Genomic DNA, 14,640 nt, shown 5'->3' with positions numbered 1-14,640 from the left:
TCTTCTCTGCCCCATCCCACTCTTACGCCTTTTGCCCGGAGCTCTGCGAGGTTTGAACAGCTGTGAAAGGGGGTTTATTCTGTCACAACAAAGCCCCCCTCCCCTTCCCCCACAGACTGACTGTGTAATGGAGCTCGCTGATGCATGAGGCATTGGAGAAAGCTAATGAACCCTGCCCCCTCTCCACCCTCCTATTCAGCAGATGGAGGGGGAGTAAGGGAAGGGAAGCAGGTGGATGGCGGATGGAGAATGAAGCTATGCAGTCAAAAGCTCCAAAAATAAAAGGCCTGGTGGTGCTGAACTGGCCAGTCTGGGCATATATAATTACACATATATCACAAGAGAGATGCGGCTTAGGGAGAAATCCTACCCATCATCTATAAAACGCACCTGTTTTCTGCATTATGACTTTATATAGTGTTACCAGTAGATAGTGCAGTGCGCAAAGGGAGAACAATGCAGGCTCAATGAATCCCTTGTGACTAGACGTTACTATTTTGTGACTGGTTAGCCAGGAACATGTACAAAATGTAAATGGGACGGCAGATACGGATCGCTCGTCCCACTTATTCTTCCCATCGCAGAGCAGCTTCCCAGGCTCGCGAGGAGCAGGTCTGACATTGGCAACGCCAAAGTAGATTTGGAGAGGGGGAATGTTGCAGAGCGAGGGTTAGCAGTTTCTTGCGGCGATAGAACAAAAGGAGACAGTCAGTCCTACACACAATTGCGGACAACGTCAAGCTTTTTGTTACCGTAATGCTCGAAGAAGCTGCAATGGGATGCTATTTTTGCGGGGGATGTGCAGCGCTCTGACGCCTTCTTGTAACGTAGAGCGCGAGGCTGCGTATTCGTACTGGATCTCGTATTTCGGCAAATATTCCTTGGTTTTGCGCCGGCACTATATTTTATTTTCACGCCATTTCATCGATTAAATGAAAGGGCGTAAATAACGTCGGAGGGCGGTGCAGGGACTGTGCGTCTTAAAATCCCATCCTAATTAATAAAGCAAATTCTTTTTTTTTTTAGCATAGGACGTAAAGAGTAAAAGATCCCCCTCCTCCGGTAGCAGAAGTCGGCAATAAAGCCGTGATTGTGATGACTAGATCGTGTAAAAGAGAGAATATCAGCGTTTCTGCGCCGTGATGGAATGCTTAGCCTTTCCCGTGGCCCATTTGCAGGGATGTGCGTATGACTTCAAAGGCGCTTCAACATTTCAATTCAAATTTCTCTTCAATTTTGCGTTTCTGTGCAATTTCAGCAAAAGTGACAGTGCTCAAATGTTTCTACAATTTGGCAAAACTGGCGATATTTGAAGGGCTATTTAGGCTGAGTGCAACTATTTGGGACCTCTTCTCATCGTCTTTGTAATTCAATATTTGAAGGGTCATGTGACCAGCAAATTGACTTTTAATGTTTGGTAGAAAAATAAAACGACCATTTCCACAGGGAAAGGTTGGCAAAGTGTCGCTTCAGCGAAAATGTTGCATTTCTCATCTGTAGTCACATCAAGACCAAATTCAGCTAATAAAGTTAAAGGTTTAAAAAATGTTGGGGAGTTTATAGAAAAAAAAAGAGTTTGTATAAAGAAACAGACAATCGCAGCAATATAAAATATTAAAAGTATTTTAAAAATCAGCAATTTGTTTTTTTTCCTTTTATATGAATAACATTTAGTTCATCTAGGCTGATAAACTGTTGCTTCAATCAGAGGAAAGGTTGCAATGTGAGCAATCTAAGCAATATCCTACGTGTGTTTATTTTTAAATAAATCAGTCCTGTAGTATTAAATAATATTTACTACCTTTTTTTGTTTTAAAATTCAACTCAATGCCATTTTAAAGAATTTTAATAGACTGAGCATTCTTTGATTTCTATAGCAGGTTTTAGCGCACGTCCCCAGCAGGCAAGATCTTTGCAACACTTTCCTGTTTTAGATAAGTTGCTGCCAATGTTCCAAGCACATTGAGCTGCAAACTGTAGCCATAGATAATGTTACATTAGTAAAACAAGGACACATTGTAGCTACTGAGTTACACCGACTGCAGGATTGATGTGAAACTGAAAGGCAGCCATTTAGTGAACCCTGGGAAGCAGGATTTTGCTCATCAATCACGGGAGAACGGCAGATTAGGTCATTCGTTTTCAATAAAGGCAATCAAAGGCTGCATATATTAAAACAAAAAAAATATTTGTTTTTTATTTTTGTAAACTGCTTGGGTTGCCTCTTAAAAGGGGCCAAAAAAATTAAATAAAAAACTTACAAAAATGTATAAAACATGATCTCTGGACCACTAAAGAATGAAGTAGAACGTGAGAATCACTGCGGGTGCGATTAATACATTTGTTAAACTAATGCAAATAATACATTCATTGTACAATGAAGTGGGGGGATTGCTGGTTTGGCTTCTGCTATAGGTTTCAGCTCAATAAACATTTTCATATGTAACTGAATATACATCTGAAAATCACAATTTGCTTGCTCTGCATATTTACTAACCCAGGTTACAGCCAAATGCTGCTAGCCGAAGCCGCACAATGAAATGAAATAATCTTCAGATCTGCCCCGTTATAATGTATGGTGTGAGCAGGAGAGACAGGAGATGCAATCAGTAATGAAAGGCAGGGATAAGCAATTGGTTTAAAAAAAAAAAAAAAAAAAAAAGACAGATGGCTGGCTCTAGATTATAAGAAAAGACAATTCTCCAATGAGATGCAGGCACTCAATGTGATAAGCAAAACATAGGTAAATCCACTCATACACTCATCGCTGCAGTCTAAACAATGGTCCTTTTTTGGGGGCAGAAATGTTGAGACTGCTGATTTTGATTATAATAGGGAGTTTTCGCATCTCATCAGATTGAGATTCTGTTTGTAAAGGAGAATGTGTGTTTTCCATGTACAGGAATAGTACATCATTTACAGTTTTCCCTTGGGGTGCTCCGATCATCACACCCTAGATTGTGGGGACACACACTCACAAAGTTAAAGGTTTGCAGATCTCTCTCTGAATACAATTTGGGGCTGGCAGATTGACAGTGCAATTTTCCCTGGGGAAAATGTACTGAGGGCAGCAGGCAGGCATAAAACTTGGTTTGGCTTGGGTATGTCCCTTATAGCATGGAGCCATCTGGTCATTGTAGCAATTGACAATATCCGGAGCAGAAAGACACTAATAGGCCAGTGTGTGAGAAGGAAGGGTTGTGAGAAACTTAAATCTGCTCGAACACATGATAATAATAATAATAAGAAACGACAACCTGTTGTAGGTGTCTGTTTAGCAACGTCGGCCAACTGGAAAGCTCGGGCAGCAAACTTCACCGGATTTATCAAATAGAAAAATTCTATTAAATTCTACGGTCAGGAGAGTTTGAGAAATAGCACACATCACAGGAGAATCTGGGCCATTTGTTTATTTAACACTGCTAACCAAGTCCATGCACACTACTATATTATCACAGGCAACAAAGACAACCATAGCCTCGCCCTGTTTTATTTGTGTTTTCTTTCACACGTGGTGGAAAAATTATTTTATAAATGGATTTGGAAAGATTACTATTTATCCACTGTAATATGTCTTAAAGCCAAAATGCACCAGGTATATATGTAAACATAGATATTCTAACATACTGTAATTCCTAACATAAACCCCAGCAAAAAGTACCTTTACCCAAATGTTTTTATATATATATATATATATATATATATATATATATATATATATATATATATATATTCTCTTACTAAGATTATATTTTCAAAACTATAAAACTGGAACAACCTACATCAGTTTAAGTGTTTTCAAAACTAACATCAGTTTAAGTGCTTTCAAAACTAAGGCTGTCTCCCATTTTAATCTGGTCTGTAACTGTTTCATAAGCCTATAATATACATCTTCTTTAACTGTGCATGCAATGTATTGTATATAATGTATACCCTGTTCATTCATGTAACTGTATTTGTAACCATGTATTATTTGTCATTTTAACTCTATGCCCAGGACATACTTGAAAACGAGAGGTAACTCTCAATGCATTACTTCCTGGTAAAATATTTTATAAATAAATAAATAATCAATTTTAAAATTAAACCAAATTATAATATCCAAATATTTTTTCATTTAATATTCAGAACACTTGCTACTCCAATCATTATTGCGAGCTCCCATGGGTTCTGCTTAACTATCTTTTTAAACAGTGTACTTTCCAAGCACTTGAAAGAAGCCAGGAAAAATGTTGACAAAAAAATTAAGCATAATGTATTTGTCTTAAATATAAATATATTCGGTACATTCATTCTGGAGGTAAAAAAAATAAGTAATAAAATAAATATACGTATTGTGTGGTCAGGGAGGTTTTAAAGTGGCAAACTGTACAGGCTATTTTATGAAATGATGGATTTTGTTTCCTGAACTGGTTGTCTCATGTTGCAGAATTGCTTCATGTCGATTCTATCTCCGTTTGGCTGGATTCTAATGGCATGAAAATATTCTCCTGGGAGTCAATACCAATCGCATCACTAGCGTTCATGTTACTGGTTGGCTGGGAACTAAAGAGAAGGATAACCGCTGAACCAGGGGTCTTCCAAGACCTGCAGAATACGTTGCTTAAAATATACAGCTCAACCCCGTTAGAACGCGATCCGTTACAACGTGAAGCCGCTTATAACGCGACGCAAGCGTGGCTCCCAATTTTCGTATTTAGGAATACTTTACAACACGATTATTGGTGTCTTAAATACTTTATTGTACAATGCCTACAATTGTACATTATTTCTAACGCGATCCGCTTATAACGCGATGTGATTCTTTGGACCCCAAGCACAGCGGTATAAGGGGGTTGAGCTGTATATATATATTTTTTGGTGCTTTAATTAAGAGAGCTGAAACTTCTATTAGAGTAAACGTGTCTATATGTGTGGGTAACATTTAGTAATGCGTTTCAAATACCCTTACAGACAGCCATGGAATAGCCTTATAAGTTCTATCTCTTCATTAATACACACGAGAGGAGATAAGAGAACTAACAAAACATTTGGAGCTTTAGATATTTATTTCTACAATGTTTTACCAGGAAGTAATACATCAAGAGTTACCTCTTGTTTTCAAGTATGTCCTGGGCACCGAGTTATAATGATAATACATGGTTACACGTGATATTTACAGGCATTTCACGGATACTTGGGGACAATATATGTTATGGGCATATTTAACGGACAATTAACAGTTATAGACAAGATTAAAATGTGAGACCGCTGAGTTCTTGAAAGAACTTAAACTGGAGACGGCTTTGAGAGTCTCTGGTAGGTTGTTCCAGTTTTGGGGTGCACAGTAACAGAAGGAGGATCGGCCGGATTATTTGTTGAACCTTGGGACTGTGTACAGTCTTTTGGAGTCAGATCTCAGATAATAAGTGCTGCATGTGGTAGGGGTGAGGTGCTTGTTAAAATAGACGGGTAGCTTGCCCAGAAAGTATTTGAAGGCAAGGCAGGAAAAATGTACTTTGCGTCTGGATTCAAGAGATGGCCAATCTAGTTATTGGAGCATTTAACAGTGATGCGTGTTGTATTACATTGTAGGACAAAGCGGCATATTGAGTTGTAGAGGGTGTCTAGTTTGCTAAGGTGAGTTTGGGGTGCTGTACCATATACGATGTCCCTATAGTCTATAATTAGCATTAGAATTTGCTGTGTGACGAGCTGGTTTAGGGAGGATTCGTTCCTATAAAGTACACCTAGTTTGGCATAGGTTTTGGATGTCAGGGTATCAATATGCTACCCAAAAGTTAAATAGGAGTCAAACCATATGCTCATATTTTTAAAACTAGTGACTGGGGCAAGATTAGTTTTAGAGTTGGTTCTTATCTGAAGCTCTGTCATTGGTAGCTTTAGAAATTTAGCCTTAGTCCCAAATACCATAATCACAATTTTTTCAGTGTTTAAACAGAGTTTGTTCTGTGAAATTCAGGGTTCATGTCTTAAAAAATCAGATTAAAGTACAAGATCAGGGACGCTAGGGCTGTGTGCATATAAGATTGTGTTATCCGCATACATATGCATTGAAGTGGCCTTACAAGCTGTAGGCAGATCATTAATGAAGACTGTAAAGCGTTGGGGACCCAGAACAGAGACTTGCGGGACCACACAGGTGATATCAAATGGAATGGGACGTTTGGCCATGGTGAGTCGTTCTGGCGGCGGAGCGTCAGTGGCGCTTTGGTTGCAGTCGAATCACCAAACATCCTAGACCAATTTTCAAGGGGTTAGAGTTAGAGCCTGAGATAGACTCATAATGGGATCTACCTGATAGATGGGAGTGAAACCAGTTTAAAGCGTGTTCCCCTATTCCAGAGCACTGAAGCTTGTTTAACAAGATAACACAGTGTCAAAAGTCTTTGCAAAATCTAGGAATATTGCACCATTTAGTTGTCCCAGTTCCATTCCACACTAAACCTTATTCCAACTTATTAGATGGTATTTACTGGTTAGTGGTTTGGGCGAAAACCAGATTGGAATTGGCTATGGAAATTTGTGCTGGTATAGAAATCGCTTGATTGGGAGTGGACACATTTTTCCATGACTTTTGATAGCATTGGAAGAAGTGAGATTGGTTTTTAGTTGGGGACAATGTTTTTCTCCCCACTTTTGTAGACTGAGACAACTCTGGCAGTTTTCCACGTCTGTGGGATGTGCCCTGAAGACAAAATAAATTTGATTAGGGAGGCAAATGGCACGGCAATGGCTGGAGCACGAAGACGAAGGAACGTTGATTGCACTAGGTCAGGCCCACATTGGCTGTTTCATTGTAATGTTAGGAGCGCTTGTGTCATCTCCTATTCAGATACTGGGACAAACGGAAAATTGTGGGAAGTGTTGGGAGGGGGTGGAGATATAGGGGTTCTCACAGGTTGGGCTTTATGAATTTAATTAGGGTGGCGCTTTGACAGTAGGGAAGTAGCCCACCCCACAAAGTATTAATTGAATGCGTTTGCTATGTCAGTGGGATCTGTCAGAGTAGTATCATCCTTTTTGATATTAGATGGTTGTTGTTGGCTAGAAGGCTGGAACAGATATGGACTGATGAGTGAAATAAATAACCTAACACAATTTCCCATTTCTTCCAGATTATAAACACGGCTGCACTCACTGCTACTGCACAATGTAAAAATATCATTGTAATTAGAACTCAACCTGCCTTAGGCCTCGGCCATGTTACGTGCTTGCTGATGGAAGCGCGCTGAGGCGCAATTAGAGCGGCTTTAGTAGGGGCTCACTTGCGCTTCCGCGCGCTTGCGGAAGCGCAGGTCTTAGGGGAATTTAAAATTCCCCTGCTTGCCGGCGAGACAGGCCGGTCACGTGAGCGGTTCGCCCAATGACGGCGAACCAGCTCCGTGATGTCACTGGCCCACCCCCGGCCAGTGACGCGCCTGCCCCCGGACCACCCCCTGACGGCCTGCTGAGAGCGCTTGCGGTAAGTAACCGCAAGGCCAGGGAAAGCACCCGCTTTCCCTGAGCCTCAGCGCGCCTCAGCACGCCAGCGGTAAGCGTGTCCGAGGCCTAACTCACGTTTCTCCAATGGAGTTGGACTCACATGCAAAAATTCCCTCTTATTGTCTTGCTACTGGATCACTTCCCTATTTGTTAATATCATGGAGTAACAATGGCTATTCATCTTTACTAAACACTGTTAAATAAATTTCAGAAGAACTCTTGTAGCAGCTTAATTTATTTATAAAAATGTTTTACCAGGAAGTAATACATTGAGAGTTACCTCTCGTTTTCAATTGTGTCCTGGGCATAGAGTTTTCTAACAATACAATGGTTACATTAAAAGAACAGGGTTATACAGTCACTTCACAGACATTTCATGGGCAGATAGAGTTGGAAAATTGAGTACAGGGGATAAAAGGGCTGGTGAGTTTCATTAGCTGTGAGATTTATTTCTGTTGATGAAGAGTCTAAAATGTATATATTTTAAACATATGTGTTTGCGTATTTGCACCTTTAAAAGCAGACAGTAGTCTAACCAACAAAAAAAAAAGAGGGCGATGATCTACCCACAAGGGGGCTGTCCATGCCCCTCACCTGCCTGTCTGGTGCTGGTAAGGAGAATGCTGCTGAAGCCAGTCAGGCACTCTGACTAATGGGAAAGAGGGAGGGATAATTAGCATTTTCAGTGGCAGCTGGCCGAGTGGAGAAATTGTGATTTCTTTTCTGTTCTAAAATGACACATTGTTCGTTGGAGCACAATTCTCCCTGCAGGAGAGCAGCAGAGAGTGTGCCAAGGTATTGTCGTGCAAATCAGGAGCTTTTTGTGCCTGAATTAGCCAAAGAAGGATTAAGGGAGATGGCCTGCAGGCCACTAATAGCAGGGATGAGGTCGGGGAGACTTTAGATATGCAAAAAAGGTTTCGATCGGCAGAAGAAGCAAAGCGCAGCAATGTGTAGGAGCAAATGATATAGCTCTGTATTTATTAATGTGTGTATATGTGGATGTATTTTATGTTACCCATTCTGTGCCAAAGAGACATACAAGGCAGGAGGAGCAATTGTAGTTCCTATAAAATTGTATACCAGTATCCCTCACATGCTATCACACCATGACACCATATAACTAGTTGGGCCTTGTAACCATTATATGCATTTTAATGTTTTACTGTAAGGCAATAGACACTATTTAAAATAAAGGGGAACGACAACTATGAGACATCGCTGGATGATGTTTCTCTAGGTTTTTTTTTTGTTTGCTTTCCTCTGGATCAAAATGCTGTCACTACAAATATAAGATAAGAATCCGTTGTGTCAATTCAGCATAGGTTCAACTAAATGGGCATCATCAACCTCATCTACTATGTAACTGAAGCGAAACCTGCTGCTGCTGCCACCATGGTCAGCAACAAATCGTAAAGCAATGCATGGAAGACCTCTTTGGCAGCAAAGGGGTTAAGTATGGCCGCACCCCAGCTTGCAGTTTAAGGGGTTGGTTGTTTATGCGCCGCAGCAGCTGATTGGGCCATTTTGGTCCAAAATTCCCCATTGATTTAATGGGGAATTTTGGCTGAAAATAGCTCGATTGGCTGCTTTGGTTATGTATAGTGCCATATATTGCTTTGTTCTGAGATTTGTTGAAGTAGTTTACTGGCATATGTAAGATGCACGAGCACACACTCTTTCTATGTGTGTGTTTGCGTTCATATACTGTGCGGGTCTGTGTTTGCGAGCCCTCCTTGTTTGCTGCCTGCAATGCGGGGCAGAGCACCGAGTTGCTGGCACCTGCATTTGACGAGGGGGTTTTCAAGATTTCTATTGTGTAGCAAGACACTGCAAGCCTCAGCGAGAGACAAGAGGCTGACAAAATGCTCTGTGTATATGAGGAACATGTATCCCATGGACAATAATGTTCTTCTCTTTGTAACCATTCCTGAAATGAAACAATGCACAAACAAACTAATGGATTCACCCAATGAATAAATGTATATGTAGCAAAGAAGAGGAAGATTTAACACTCATTATTCAAGATGAAATTCCATAATCTTCATGGAAAGAACACAGCCATTGTTCTTACATTTTTACTAAGTCCCATAAAACGGACAAGAAAGAACGTTTTGAGCCAGCGACGCTCTGTGTTATATGAAACCGATTGTGAATTGTGACTCATGTTTCACTCTTGAATAATGTATATGTGTGTATATGACGTACAGTACGTAGGCCAGGGCCCATGAGGTTAATTGTAAAAAAGCCATCCTGGAGAGGTTAAGGGAGGCTAAGTGGGGAGTTGAATCTGTATCCATAGTAGACGGATGACGCTAGAGTGAGCCAAGACAGAACAGGAACAAAATTGGATTAGGGCTATTTAAGAAAAGAGGAATGAAAAAGATAAAGAAAGTGTTTCTTCCACGCTTCCTTGCTTTGGTCCTGTCTGTACTGTTCAGCTCACCCTGCTACTGCTGGGAGTCTCAATGGATATTTGCATCTGTTCAAAGGGGCACAGGACAGCAGCCCTAATCCCAGCAAGGGGTAGAGTAATGGCAGTGACACGCTTCCCTACTGGCCTCCTTTGTAAACCCCTTCTTTTCTCTCCAGATCTTGGACAAAACGATCGCTCTAATGAAAACCAGACAGCAACTTAAGAAACTTTTAATTTTCTTTTAAGCAGGGTTTTGTCCTAAGGACAAGTGTATTTAAACCTTTTTTTCTCATGCAGAAAGAATGCGGCTGTTTAGTTTGCTCTCTCCGTAAATGGGCTGGTAGTTGAGTTGTCCTCGTTCGCCGTCAAGAGTCAGAGGCGAAAATGACTGTGTTTTGGGGCTTTGGGACCAAACCCCCCCCAATATATTTTATTGGAATAATTCTAATATGAAGTACTGAGATTCCCTTGATATCTATAAGACCATTACTGCTGGCTTCATCTGCATTTCTGCACCATTTTCTAGCCAAGAACTGCTTAGCTCTGCCACTGCATACAGTAGTTGTCCTAAAATAGAAACGACATTCTGTATATTCTGGGGAACGTTTCTCTTATTCACACCAGCAGTAGCTGCGGCAGTTTCAATTATTCTCTATTAGCTTGTTCTTCTGTCCCATTGCATGAAAACAGAGGCAATGACCCTAATAATACTCTTAACGCTTAACTTTCACTCCCAAAGAACTTTGTACTTAGAGCTCAAATCCATTAATGAAGCCACATCTGAGTTGAAATCCTGGTAGCACATTTTTGGCACTTCAGCCTGCATGACAGCCACCAAAGAGAAGGGTGTCCTTGGTCAGTCTGTGAAGACTCAGGATAGAACCAGCAGTGGCAGGGTCAGTGAGTGGGAGGCTATTTCTGATCATATTGACAGCAGATGTGCCGATTGGGAGCAAGGAAAGACAGCAGGCGTCAAGAATGACTAAGAACATGAGGAGTTTGTAAGACGATGGCAGGGGGCAGCGAGGGAGGGCGTTTTGTGCTGAAGTGTGTCGTAGACCGATTGTAACCTTTCTCCCCTCAAGAATCCCCCCAGCTTAATTTTTCCATGGAGTGACAACCCCATATATCATGAAATGGGAGGGAAAGCTGGAGTAGGCTATTGTCTGATGCTGAGAGGGGGATGGGGTGGCTTTGCTCTTCATAGAAGGTTTAATACAATGGAATCACTTACATAGGGATGGCAGGACTAGCATGAAGCCTGGCAGCACTCAAGCTTTGTCATTCAGAGAGCCACTTTAGCAATGAGTCCAGTCTCAAAGAGCCACATTCAGATGTTCTTTTGTTCAAGTTTAACATTTAAAGCCTTTGCAGCACCAGCTTGTCCTACTCTATTCAAACTGTGTCAAACATATCTTCATCTTTTGGCGATTTTTAAATACATTTGTGATCTAAATCTGAAGTTACTGGAAGTTTTAAAGATGGCGGCCCTAATTTACTAACTAATGTGCCGCGCCCTGCATAAGGCCGCTGCATGAATGTTGTTATATAAAGAAATAATTCATATTCTTATTAAAAGTTGCCAAAATAATGATAACGCTATGTGGTTTTATACTTAATTTTAGATTTGAAATGCTTAGAAACTAAAGAGGAACGGACAAAAAAAAAAAAAAGGGCACAGGAGTAGCTTATGGGGTAATAACACTGCCTCTGAAACATGTGAACCCAGTTCAGTCCCAGCACTTTATCTCCCTGTGCATTAGAATGTAAGCTCTTTGAGACAGTAACTCAAGAGAATGCTAAATAATTTTTACAGCGCATCGTACATTGTCAACGCTATATAAGAAATAGTTATTCCAATATTACTAGTAGAAGGATTATATGAATGTGATTCTTTGATGAAAAGAGAATGGTAAATGTTGTTACAGCTCAACCACCTTATAACGCTGTGCTTGGGATCCAAAGAATCACATCGCGCTATAAGCGGATCGCATTAGAAATAATGTACAATTGTATGCATTGTACAATAAAGTATTTAAGATATCAATAATCGTATTGTAAAGTATTCATAAATACGGAAATTGGGAGCCACGCTTCACAGCGCGTTATAAGCGGATTCGCGTGGTAACGGATCGCGTTATAATGGGGTTGAGCTGTACTTATATTTTTCTGCTTGATCTGCAGACGCACTTACCAGAACAGAAAATAACAAAACAAACGCGCAACTAAAATGAGCTAACAATTGTGAATTAATAGTGATTAAATACTACCACTAAGTACCCACGTGAGTAACATAAATGATAACTGTGTTACCAATCTATGAATAAAGGAGAGTCTGCTGCTGCAAATAGGGTAGCCCAGAACCCTGAGTAACTAGAAAAGACAAAACAAAAAACAGCGCACAACGCTCATCGTGAAAAATGTCAAATACAATTTTATGATATATATGATTCAAGGTTCTGCGTACATCAATCAACTGAAAAACAGGCACAGAATGTGACAGTATTGGTTGTTACCACTCATGGACACTGGAACACACAGGAACAGGAACGATGGATATCTTTGTCCACATCAAGGAAAGGGAGTCCCTGACCCAAAGAGCTTACAATCTAATTGGTAAGTAGGAAGAACATGCAGACACAGTAGGAAGGTGTTCTGGTAAGTGCAGGAACGATGGATATCTTTGTCCACATCAAGTGTCTGCGGCCAAAAGAACTATGGGGTCCCGTTGGCTGGAGAATGTGCCCAGAGAGTCTAGTGTACTCAACTCCAGAGTCCAAATAATCGTGTCCAATGTTCCGTTATGCAGGGGGTATTAGCAACTGCACTTACAGCCTCGTGGGACGGCGTCTGGCATCTGACTCGTGGCTCCACAATGAGTGCCGTCGAGCAAGGATGATGTCACCGTATCATCGTCAGTACGGGAGAGTGCTTGGAGTGGTGTAAAGTCTACAGGACACTATCTTGAACCACAATGCAACTGCACTCACAGCCTTCAGGGAAGAAGTAGCCTTTTAGCGCTACGAAACGCATTGGAATATACCACTTATCAACCTTAATGCGATCCATTGTGGTTCAAGATAGTGTCCTGTAGACTTTACAACACTCCGAGCACTCTCCCGTACTGACGCCGATACGGTGACGTCATCCTTGCTCGACGGCACTCAGTGTGGAGCCGCGAGTCAGACGCCAGACACCAGACGCCATCCCACGAGGCTGTGAGTGCAGTTGCTAATACCCCCTGCATAACGTAGCATTGGACACGATCATTTGGACTCTGGGGTTGAGTACACGACTCTCTAGGCACATTCTCCAGCCAACGGGGACCCCATAGTTCTTTTGGCCGCAGACACTTGATGTGGACAAAGATATCCATCGTTCCTGCACTTACCAGAACACCTTCCTACTGTGTCTGCATGTTCTTCCTACTTACCAATTAGATTGTAAGCTCTTTGGGGCAGGGACTCCCTTTCCTAAATGTCCCTTCTTCCCATTATGCGTTATTTGTATTAGTTGTTATTTATATGATTATGCCACGTGTATTACTGCTGGGTAGCGCTATATACATTAATGGCGCTATATAAATAAAGATATACATACGTACACACATCTGCTGTTCTGAACTCATAAGTGCTGGAAAGGGCTTGACAGACACTGGAAAGTAATGCCCTGTAGCTGGACTCTTCCAGCACTGGAAACCAGTGGCGGAACTACCATATGTGCAGCTTGTTCGGCTGCACTTGGGCCCACCACCATTCACCACACACTGGGACGTCGTTGCTACACTTATTTTATCAGTGTTCCGACATTTCTTAAAGCCCCCCTCCCTCCACAACCCGTCCACGGACCCTACCTGTGGTGCAAGGCCTTACCCAGCGGCGGATGAAGCCCACCCAGGTGGTCCTAACCTGGGTCGGACCCAAGTTCCGCAATCACCGCCTGGGTAGGCTCTCCCCATCCCCGCACCGATCCACAGGTAGGGCGCCGAGTGGACACCGGTCACTAGTTCTACCCCTGCTGGAAGCTTAAAGTAGCAATACAGGATGCATTGCTTGTTCTTTTATTATTGTAGGCTTGAAGCAGGGGTCCCTGGAGCTGAACCCCATTAATTTCAGCTCTGGGGACTCTTTGCTTCCCTAGATACTTACCAGATATTGTAGGGGGTGCCGGTATTCCTGCAGCCAGGGAACTTGTGTGCCTAACAAAATGACGGCTTTAAATGTCCCATGTCACTCGGGCCAATAGGAAGCCGTGACATCATCCCTTGCAGCTTCGTGTTAACCCACATGACCTGCTCAGAGACCGGGACACCCCTACGGAGGTATCTCTGAAATCAGGGGGTCCACTGAGCTGAAATGAATGGGGTTCATCTCCGGAGACCCCCTGCTTCAATCCTATAACAAACCAAACACACACACAAAAAAGCAAGAAATGCAACCTGTAGCTTTAAACAATGTGGGCACTATAAGAGCCATTACAGACTTTCGGGAGCCAAATGTTGCTTCTAATGCACAGGTGCAGCCACTTGTCTGGAGGTGCCAGAGAGAAGCCAAACAGGACAGGAGGGAAGAAGGGGGGGGGGGGGGGAGGGTGAAGAAAACTAGTATCAAAGATGTGAGAGGCAGAGACAGAAAGGGAAACTTCAGAGACAGCTGGGAAGAATATGAGAATAGAGGAAGAACAAAGGATCATGTATACATCTCTCTTATGTGCTGCTTATCCTTATGTCATTGTTACTG

At 41.9% G+C, this 14,640-nt stretch overlaps 1 long non-coding RNA gene across 3 annotated transcripts in view; it reads left to right on the top strand.

Moving 5' to 3' along the window:
- Positions 1–14,640, top strand: part of LOC142496540 (uncharacterized) — a 107,958-nt gene that overhangs the window by 86,352 nt on the left and 6,966 nt on the right. The window contains exon 3 of one of the 3 annotated variants that reach the window (XR_012802045.1): positions 1,027–1,600. The exons of the other annotated variants lie outside the window; for them this stretch is intronic. This is a non-coding gene — a long non-coding RNA (uncharacterized LOC142496540). Of the gene's footprint in view, positions 1–1,026; positions 1,601–14,640 lie in introns of those variants that run through there. 3 annotated transcript variants of the gene reach the window in all.

Source organism: Ascaphus truei, chromosome 6, assembly GCF_040206685.1.
Source record: "Ascaphus truei isolate aAscTru1 chromosome 6, aAscTru1.hap1, whole genome shotgun sequence".
NCBI classification, from domain to species: Eukaryota; Metazoa; Chordata; class Amphibia; order Anura; family Ascaphidae; genus Ascaphus; species Ascaphus truei.
Note: the sequence above shows the minus strand (reverse complement) of the source record. Positions and strands in the feature narration are given on the sequence as shown.